We start from the raw sequence: 10,502 nt of genomic DNA on the forward strand, positions 1-10,502 counted from the left end.
TGCCGAACGCCCTCCCTCCTCAAATCCACCAAACAATCACACTCCCCCATTTCAAAGCCCTACTGAAGGTTCACCTCCTCCAGGAGGCCTTCCCAGACTAAGCCCCCCTTTTTCCTCAGCTACCCCTCCCCATCACCCCAACTCCCTCCTTTTTCTCTACCCCCCCAACCCCACAGCACTTGTGTATATATATGCATATCTATAATTCTATTTATTATTTATTTAAGACCTGTTTGCTTTTTTTTGATGTGCGTAGATAATAATAATAATACTGATGGCATTTACTAAGCACTTACTATGTGCAAAGCACTGTTCTAAGTGCTGGGAAGGTTACAAGGTGATCAGGTTGTCCCCCGGGGCACTCACAATCTTAATCCCCATTTTACAGATGAGGTAAAAGAGGCACAGAGAAGTTAAGTGACTTGCCCAAAGTCACACAGCTGACAAGTGCCAGAGCCGGGATTTGAACTCATGACTTCTGACTCCAAAGCCCGTGCTCTTTCCACTGAGCCACGCTCTGTAATTCTATGTATTTATATTGAGGCTACTGATGCCTGTTTACTTGTTTTGATGCCTGTCTCTCCCCTTCTAGACTGTGAGCCCGTTGTGGTCCGGGATTATCTCTCCTTGCTGCTGAATTGTACTTTACAAGAGCTTAGTATAATGCTCTGCACACAGTAAGCGCTCAATAAATACAATTGAACAAATGAATGGTTGGGGAGAGGAAGAGAGCAGGGGTCCTCAGGCTGGCCCATGCACCCTCTCCTCTGGGACAGGCCTGGGGGCTGCCAGTGCCACTGCCTGCTGCTCCCTCCATCTGCAAAGTCGGGTCTCACCGTGCCCTCCTATCAGCCTGCCCCTTTGGGATCCAAGGGCTGGCACAGGCAGCCGTTTCTGGCCCCTTCCTCCCTGCCAGCCCCTGGCAAACTCCTGCGAGCAATCTTCTAATTCCCGAGTGAGACAAGAGAGGCTGCAGCCACCTGGCCGCTGGCCTGCCAGGCTACCCAGCCACTGGTCTGTGGCACTGGAGTCGGGCAGCAGAGGGGGAGGGACTTCTTGTTCCTGGCCCATTACTGCCTGTGGCACTCTCGGGGAGGGGGACAACAGGACAGTGGAAAGAGTCAGGAGCCCAGCCAGTCTTGCCTCAGGGAGGATCGGTGCCTGGATAATTGGGAGTCGGCTGTGCTTGGTTGAGCAAATCTCACTTTCTCATTGGAGTGATGGCTTTGGAGGGAAGGGGAAAGAGGGTGAGGAGGATGGGGAAGAAGGGATGGGGAGGAAGAGGGTGAGAAGGGTGGAGTGAAAGGGGGTGGGGGGAAGAGGCTGAGGAAGGATGGGGAATGAGGGTGAGGGGAGAAAGAGGTTGAGGTAGGAGGGGGAAAGAGGGAGAGGGGGCAAAGAGGGAGGAGGGAGGGGGGAAAGTGGGAGAGGGGAAAAAGAGAGCAAGGAGATGGGTGAAGAGCATGAGGAGGGGCCTGCTCTGCAGTTGCCCCAGAGAGCAGACATTGTGAACACCATTGGCCCTGTTTCTACTCTAAGACTAAAACATCTTGGCTCATTTCAGTTAGGTCAGTCTGATGACTTCCAGCCCTCAGAGACCATTACTCTTCTGCCTTTCCAGTCAGGGGAGCCTCTCTAGTTCTAGGCAGGAGAGGGAGCAACTCTATTCATTCAATCATATTTATTGAGCACTTATTGTGTGCAGAGCACTGTACTAAGTGCTTGGGAGAGAGCAATACAACAATAAACGGACACACTCTCTGCCCACAATGAGCTTACAGTCTAGATGGGTGGAGACAGGTTTAGGGATTCCTCCCCACTTCCCAGCCTGCCCCCGTCCATGCCTCCAAAGGGAATGTTTTCCAAACCAGAACTCCCTCCACATGGAGAAACTCGAAGGTCTGGAATCTGAGCACCCGACTGGAGAGCCAAAAAGCTCAATTCTCCTGGGGGCAGGACCAGCCTGTCCCGGCCAGAGGCCCAACCTGCCCTGGGGAATACTTGGTGATGGCGGCTCGGTCTCTCTGGCTCAAGGAAAGGGTTTTGGGGAGTTTGGGGAGGTGGCTGAGAGTGAGGAGGCTGAAGACATACACTCCTGGGAGAGATGATGACTTTTTTGGGGGGCTGAGATCTCCCACTCTACCCACAATGTGGCCAACCAAACACATTTCCAAAGAGTTTCCATCTATCCTGGGCCCTGAGCCTATGTCTGGTCCTGGACCCTCAGAGAGTACTGGATAAGGGAGTAGTATTCATTCATTCATTCATTTAATTATATTTATTTATTGCTAACTGTATGCAAAACACTGTACTAAGCAGTTGGGAGAGTACACATGATATAGGCATGATCAGTCTCTGCTGCTGGTGCCCAGGTTGCTGGAGACCAGAGTGTGTTGCTCCGTCATTGATCTTGGTGCATCTAGGAAGGAATAGGGGTGAGATGAAGGAGGAGTCCAGCTTTAAAACTGGGGAGCAGAATCAGTAGCATGAGCACAAACCCTCGCTACCGACCCCAGAAGCGGAAAGAAGACCGTAAGCCATGCCATGATTCAACCTGGCACTCTGTCCCCCGCAACTGACACTAAAGGACTCTGGAGGGTTTGGGCTGTGGTTACCCCACCTAGGCTGTGAATACCCACACATGTACACCCACACGCAGCCCTGCCACAGCCATGGGGGCATGCTCACTCCCCTGCCACATGGGCTGACCTTCATCACTAGGCACACACCAGTCGAACCTTTCGGGCTCTCGGACACACCCACAACCTGGGTCTCACCAATGTGGACAACCTGCTCCCTTGCTGTATGTGGGACAACCTGATCACCTTGTATCCTCCCCAGTACTTAGAACAGTGCCTTGCACATAATAAGTGCTTAACAAATGCCATCATTGTTATTGTTAAAGAGGTGCCTACATATAGTTTGTGGCACCTCTGCCAAACACAACATGTGCAGTGCTCCCCTCCACAAACATGCATCAACCCGCTGGGGTCTTCCTTTCAAACACACCCATGACAGGCATTGTCATAGACACCTCCGGGCATCCTCCTCCCGCCCTTCAAACATATTTAGTCCAAGACGAATCATTATTCAGAATTGGTGGGAGGAGAAGGGGGTTGGGGGTGTTTTAATCAGGCTAGAAGGACACATGGGGCCCGGGATCCCCTTTCCAATCAGGGCAGGTGGAGTGGAGCAGCCGGTCCAGCTGGGGCTAGAGCTAATCAGCCCCAGTGCATTGGAGAGTGGAGAAAGCCTTAGCTGGAAGGAAGTAGGGCTCAGTCAGTAGGGATGAGCGGCTCTGCTAAACCCAGGTAAGGAAAGCTGCTGGTTTCATGGGGAAAGGGGGGAAGGGGGGAGAGGAACAAGAGGAGCAGCTGGGGATGGGGATGGGGATGGGGATGGGGATGGGGGGGGGGGGGGGGAAGTCGCTGTCATCAGAGAGCCTTTGTGTCTCAAACACTGGCACTCTCTCGTCCCCAAGAGGGAAATTCTCCAGGGTGGGGGAGGACTGTTCAGCTGGTGGGGAGGGGTGGAGCTTCTGGGGGCGCTGGGGCAAAGGGAGGTTGGGTCGGCTTGTTGCTAAAAATCCATCTGTGCAGTGGCCAAGCCCTCCTCCGTAAAAGCACTTGACTTATTTTTATTCTCAGCTTCCCTTCCCTGTCTGCCCACTTCCTGCTGTGGTTCCTGGCTTCTCTGGCCTGCAAGGGCTGGGGGAGGACCTGAGATCCTACTTCCTCTCTCTGTCTCTATTTCTATCGCAGGCGCTGCTCTCGCCCTTCCTCCCCTGGCCTATGGGGTATCTCACTTTTCTCATCGTGGGCAGGGAATGCGTTTTTTTTGCTATATTGTATTCTCCCAGGCTCTTACCACAGTGCTCTGCACACTGGAAGCGCTCAGGTATTATTGAGTGAATGAATGAACCTGCCTCTGGAGGTGTTGTGGGGAATATTGGAATTGAACTTCAGGTTGGCAAAGTCTGGTTGCAGCAGAGAGAGAGCCCTGGCTGGGGTGTCATGAGGCCTGGGTTCTAGCCCTGTCTCTTGCTTCTGGTGAGCTGTGTGACCTTAGACAATACACTTAACCTTTCTAGGCCTTGTTCTCTCAGTTAAGCAGAGAACATGATTTCTGCTTGATAGAGTGAGGCAAGAAGCACGAAAATGCTATGGAAGGGCAAAACATTAGAGAAATGCAAGGGGCATTATTCCATCCAGTTCCCATCAGTGCTGCTGGGTTATTAAAGGTGAATCACACATTGGCGTACTGTGGGAAGCTGTGGCTTTGCTATAGCTATTCTTCATCTCCTCAGAGGACAGAATGAGGGCTTCCATTAGCATCAAGAGAGATTTGACTAAAAACTAATAAAGGACTTCCTGTGCCTGAAAGATTAGGCACAGAGGAGTCTGGGGAGTCTTCTTAGTCTCTCTAAGAACTCAGACCTCTCCCATCAGCCTTCTTTGGGTTAGGGGAAGGCCTTCTTGAGGCAGGGGTTTGGGCTCAACGTCCTCTGAGTATCAGGACTCTGTTTTTCCCTCAATCAAAAGAAATCTGGGTTGCCTTTTTGGTCCTGAATTGGCCTTGATCATGAAACTGAGTCTAACGGGTTAATATGCAGCATGACCTCATGGAAAGAGAATAGACCTGGAATTCAGAGGATCTGGGTTCTAATCCCTGACCTGCCACTTACTTGCTGTATGACCTTGGGCAAGTCACTTCACTTTTCTGTGCCTGAATTCTCTCAAGTGCAAAATGAGGATTTCAGTACCTGTTCTCTCTCCTACAGACTCTGAGCCCCTCCTATGGAATCTGATTATCTTGTATCTACTCTAGAGCTTAGTACAGCACTTGGCACATAATAAGCACTTAACAAATACCACGATTGTTATATGCCCAAGGGAGAGCTGCACCTTCTTAATTTCCTTCTCTAGGGACCGTAGGAATCCAAGTGATGTCTTTCTGGGTTGCAGGAGGCAGATTTCCTCCAGATTGTCAGGTCCTCCACGATACTGTAAACTCCTTGAGGGCAGGGATCCTCTCTACTATTCATTCATTCAATCGTATTTATTGAGTGCTTACCGTGTGCAGAGCACTGTACTACCAGCTCTAATGATGCTCTGCATACAGTAAGTGGTCAATAAATTCCACTGATTGATTTGATGATTTTCAGAGACCTGAGAACAACCAGCTGGTGGTCACCAGACCCACATTCTGAGATGGATGCCCCCTCACCCCCAATTTCCCTCTGCCTTTGGACCTGAGAAGAGCCATGGCTTTGGAGTCACAGAGCTTGTTTGCCTTTTTTTTTTTTTTCTGAGGAAGAGCCCTTGAAAGGTCGTTTTACCTGATCCCCTTCTCCGGGAAGTATAGGTCACTTATATGTTGGGGGTCCATTGTGCCTCTGCCCTAATTTTGAAGACACTCCAAGGAAAAAAAAAATCCCACAATGTTCTTTGTTCACACGTCTAAGTGATTTCCAATTCTGACACTCGGAAAGTGACACCGAACTCTGACACTGAAGAGCACCGAACTGACACCGAATTCTTGCCCCTTCTGCTGTATTTGCGAACGGACCTTCATTTCAGGGACCAGGCCCAAGAAGCAATCACACAAAGTACGCTGCTTTGGGGAAGTTGTTGGGGATTTTGGCCACCCTCTCTGCACTCTCTTCCAGACTCTGGAGTCTGAGGATACCCAGGTGCAATGACTGGCCTAAAGGGAATGTCAGCAACAGGTGTCCAGCCTTCCCAGGGCCTAGATTTCCTTGGATCAAACCTGAGTCTATCTCTGAAAGGGATGTGTGGAGTGGGCTAGAAGGGAATTAGAGGGAGAAATTTGGGGCAGTGGGGGACGAGAAATGAGCAGCAAGAGCCCCAGGAAGGGAGAGAAGATCTGTGTGTGGGAAAGAGGGGAGCCAGTTAGCCTTCTACCCTTCCCTCATCTTCATCATTGTCAATGGTATTTATTGAGCACTTATTATGTGCAGAGCACTTAACTAAGCACTTGGGAGAGTACAATACAAGAGTTGGCAGAAGCATTCCCTACCCAAAATGAGCACTCCAGGGAGTTGAGCCATTGGGTGAAGGAAGAGCAGCAATGCAGACTTCTTTAGACCATTATTTTTTTATGTGTGTGTATGTATCTGTCTGTCCCAATACACGCTGAGGTTCTGGATAAAAACTATCACCTTGATATGGGGTTAATAATAAATCCATAATGGGGAAGAGAGAGAGGCTAGAGGGTGATGTAAGCTCGTTGTGTCTGTTATATTGTCCTTTCCCAAGTGCTTAGTGAAGTGCTGTGCACATAGGAAACAGTGAAGCAGCATGGCTCAGTGGAAAGAGCATGGGCTTTGGAGTCAGAGGTCATGGGTTCAAATCCTGGCTCTACCAATTGTCAGCTGTGTGGCTTTGGGCAAGTCACTTCACTTCTCTGTGCCTCAGTGACCTCATCTGTAAAATGGGAATTAAGACTGTTAGCCCCCCGTGAGACAGCCTGATCAACTTGTAACCCCCCCAGCGCTTAGAACAGTGCTTTGCACGTAGTAAGTGCTTAATAAATATTATCATTGTTATTATTATTAAATACAATCGATAGATTTAGCTGGTGAAATCACCTGCCTGGGAATCTGGTTCCAGTGGTCAGGTCTCGTGCCTCTCTGTTCCTCCTTCTTTTCCTCCTGATGCTGCCTGACTGTTAAGGGCTAGGATGGGCTATGGATGGGGGGTGGAAGCAGGAGATGCTCTTTGTGGAGATTCTACCCTCCTCTGGACCCTGCCCCTCTCCTCCTCCCCTCCCTGCTACAGTTTGGGGAGAATCAGCCCTGTCCCCTGCACTCCTGTCACCAGCCAGCAGCACAATGAGACAAAGTCTGGAAGGGTGGTGGTACTCCCCCAAAGGCTTCTCTCTGGCTGTTCATTCTCCATCTCCTTCACGGGCTCCTCCTCTCCCTCCCACCCCTAAACTCTGGGGGAGTCTCTCAAGGTTCAGCTTCGGGTCCCCTTCTATTCTTCAGCTCCACTCACTCCCATGGATTCAGCTACCATCTCTGTGTGGATGATTCCCAGATCTACCTCCTCCAGGAGGCCTTCCCAGACTGAGCACCCTTTATCCTCTCCTTCTCCCCATCACCCCCCACCCTACCTCCTTCCCCTCCCCACAGCACCTACATATTTATTTCTACAGATTTATTACTCTATTACTTGTACATATTTACTATTTATTTTGTTAATGATGTGCATAGAGCTTTAATTCTATTTGTTCTGACGATTTTGACATCTGTCTACATGTTTTGTTTTGTTGTCTGTCTCCCCCTTCTAGACTGTGATCCCATTGTTGGGTAGGGACCATCTCTATATGTTACCGACTTGCACTTCCCAAGAGCTTAGTACAGTGCTCTGCACACAGTAAGCACTCAATAAATACAATTGAATGAATGAAAGGCTACCAATAACCTGTACTTGGCTAGCAAGGGTGAGCTGCTGGAACAGGGTGGGGCTGAGGGGGAGCCGGGCGTCCTGCTGCCAGACTTTGGGCTCAGCAAGAAGAGGAGAAGCAGTGTGGCTTAGTAGAAAGACCATGGGCCTGGGAGTTGGTGGCCCTGAATTCTAATCCCAGCTCTGCCACTTGTCTGTTGAGGGACCTTGGGCAAGTTACTTCAGTTCTCTGCACCTCAGTTACCTCATCTGTAATACAGGGATTCAGACTATGAGCCCCATGTAAGACATGGACTGTGTCCAACCTGAGAGCTTACTACAGTGCCCGACTTATAGTAAGCATCTAACGACTACCACATACCTGCTGTGTGTCCTAAAATGAGTCTAAAAGGTTAATATGTGGCATGGTCTAGCGGAAAGAAAATGGGCCTGGAAGTCGGAGGACCTGGGTTTTAATCTCTAACTTGCCACTTACCTGCTGTGTGACCTTAGGCAAATCTTAACTTCCTTGTGCCTCAGTTTCCTCATCTGCAGAATGGGGATTCAATACCCGTTCTCCCTCCTACTTAGTCTGAGAGCCCCATATGGGACCTGATTATCTTGTATCTACCATTGTGCTTACAGTACTTGGCACGTAGTAAGCACTTGAGAAACACCACAATTATTATTAAGCCATTAAGAAAGAAGCTCCTCTCTTACAGGGATAGGCTTCAAGTGTACTAACTGACACCCAGGGACTTGCTATCCAGTTGGGGGAATCATTGCCTTGCAGTACAGTGCATTTTACCTCATCTGTAAAATGGGGATTGAGACTGTTGTACTCTCCCAAGCGCCTAGTACAGTGCTTTGCACTCAGTAAGGGCTCAATAAATACGATTGAATGAATGAATGAATGAGACTGTGGAGCCCCACTTGGGACAGGGACTGTGGCCAACCCTATTTGCTTGTATCCACCCCAGTGCTTTAGTACGGTGTCTGGCACAAAGAAAGTGCTCAACGCAAACCACAATTATTATTATTACCTGCCTCTTGACTTTCCCACACTTGGACCCGGTGCCCATGGAGGCAGAGGCAGAAAGAGAGGGGGGACATGCAGATCTGATCTGATGGCTTCCGGTGAATGGCTAGAATCTAAGCTTTGGGTGGAGGCTATTGGCTAAATTCAGTTTTTTCTACTAGTGTCTGTTGAGTGTCAAGCGCTGTTCTAAGTGCTGGAGTGGATACAAGTTAATCAGGCCAGACCCAGCCCCTGTCTCATCTGAGGCTCACAGGCTAGGAAGTATTGAAACGTCATTTTACAGATGAGGAAACTGAGGCACAGATGCAAAGTGACCTGTCCAAGGTCGCACAGCAAGCAAGTGGCAGAGTTGGAATGGGAACCCAAGTCCCCCGACCCCCAGGTCTGAGCTCTTTCCACTAGGCCACGCTGCCTCTGTATTTTAATTATCCAGGGTCTCCCTGTCCCTAGTCATCCCAGGTAATAATTCAGCTGGTCTAGACCAGCTCCTTTGCAATGCAGGGAAGAGCCGAAGCTACAAGAGAGTGGTATCGGCGAGAACCGGGGATGAAACAGGCTGAGGGAGAAAACTGGGAGAGGGAATGAGAGAGGGAGAAGGCTGGGGGAGGGCGAAGTTGCTGACAGCTTGCCTCCTCTCTCCCCATCACAAACTCCGCGGGCCTCCTGGCACTGCCCACCCTTGTCCACCAAATCCTCCAAGAGACCTTGCCCTGCAGCCCTGCAGCTCCCCGAGCATCCCCAGGGTCCCTCCCCGCTCTCCCAGCCCTCCATCCTTCCCGGAGGAACCAAACTTCTACCGGCGCAGAGGCGCAGAGAAGCAGCATGGCTTAGTGGCGAGAGCACGTGCTTGGGAGTCAGAAGATGTGGGTTCTAATCCCGTCTCCGCCACTTGTCAGCTGTGTGACCTTGGGCAAGCCTCTTAACTTCTCTGTGCCTCAGTTCCCTCATCTGTAGCATGGGGATTAAGGCTGAGAGTCCCACGTGGGACAACCTGAGCACCTTGTATCTACCACAGTGCTTGGCACACAGTAAGCACTTAACAATTACCATCATTATGATTATGATTGTGATCCCGGAGGAGGTGCAGGGTGAAGTAAGAGGGGGGCTTTGGCCCAGCCCTTGCCTGGGAGGTATCTGGGTGGGAGAGCGACCCTTCTCCGGCCCGGGCCCTGAGCAGAGGGCACTGCCACTTGATCCTCCTCCCCCTCCTCGCCCCCCAGGTGGCTGGGCAGACCCTCTCTCCGGTCCGGGGGCCGGAGACGAGCCTGCAGGGAGGACCCCCGGGGGATGCCCGCTCCTCCCCCAGCCCGCAGCGGGGCGGGGCAGGGCAGGGCAGGGCGGGGGACCCAGGAGAGCCGGGCTCCCGGCAGGTCCTTCCAGAGACAGCCCCCGCCCCTCCCCTGGCGCCCTCGACCCCTCGCAACTTGGACAGCTTTTCACGGGCGCCGTGACCTCTTCCCTCCGCAGCCTTACCTGGGGCGGGGCACCCCTTTCCTCGCCCCTTGGGCGGCCCGCCGGATGGGTGGGTGGATGGATGGATGGACGGACGGACGGACGGACGGGCGGCCCTCGGGCCAGTCCTTCCTCCCTCCCTCCGTCGCCCGTCGTCAGGCCGGCTCGGTCAGCAGGCCTTGGCTTTCTGGGCGGCCGCGGCGACTCGCCCCTGCCTGTGTGTGTGTGTGCGTGTGTGTGTGTGCCTCTGTGAGTGAGAAAGAGAGAGCCCCGACCCACTGCAGCATCTCTGCATCAGGATGTGCTCCGCCCTCCACCCTCCTCCTCCTCTTCCTCCTCCTCCCCCTCGTCCACCACCTCCTCCTCCTCTCCCTCCTCCTCTCCCTCCTTCTCCTCCCCTTTCTTCTCCTCCCCTTTTCCTCCTCCTCCCCCTCCTCTTCCCCTCCTTCTCCTCCCCTCCTCCTCCTCTCCCTCCTTCTGCTCCCCTCCTCCTCCATCACCTCCTCCTCCTCCCGCTCGTCCACCACCTCCTCCTCCTCTCCTTCCTTCTCCTCTCCTCCTCCACCACCACCACCACCATCACCACCTCCTTTACAACAACT

The 10,502-nt window shown here is 52.0% G+C and overlaps 1 protein-coding gene across 1 annotated transcript in view; it reads right to left on the bottom strand.

Annotated features, from left to right (window-relative positions):
- The window catches only part of CNTN2 (contactin 2), a 55,698-nt gene extending 45,587 nt beyond the window's left edge, over positions 1-10,111 (bottom strand). The window contains exon 1 of the mRNA XM_038749736.1: positions 9,922-10,111. The gene's annotated coding sequence lies outside the window, so the exon portion shown is untranslated. The remainder of the gene's footprint in view (positions 1-9,921) is intronic.
- Between the last annotated feature and the right edge of the window lie 391 nt (positions 10,112-10,502).

Source organism: Tachyglossus aculeatus, chromosome 7 (genome assembly GCF_015852505.1).
Source record: "Tachyglossus aculeatus isolate mTacAcu1 chromosome 7, mTacAcu1.pri, whole genome shotgun sequence".
NCBI lineage: Eukaryota > Metazoa > Chordata > Mammalia > Monotremata > Tachyglossidae > Tachyglossus > Tachyglossus aculeatus.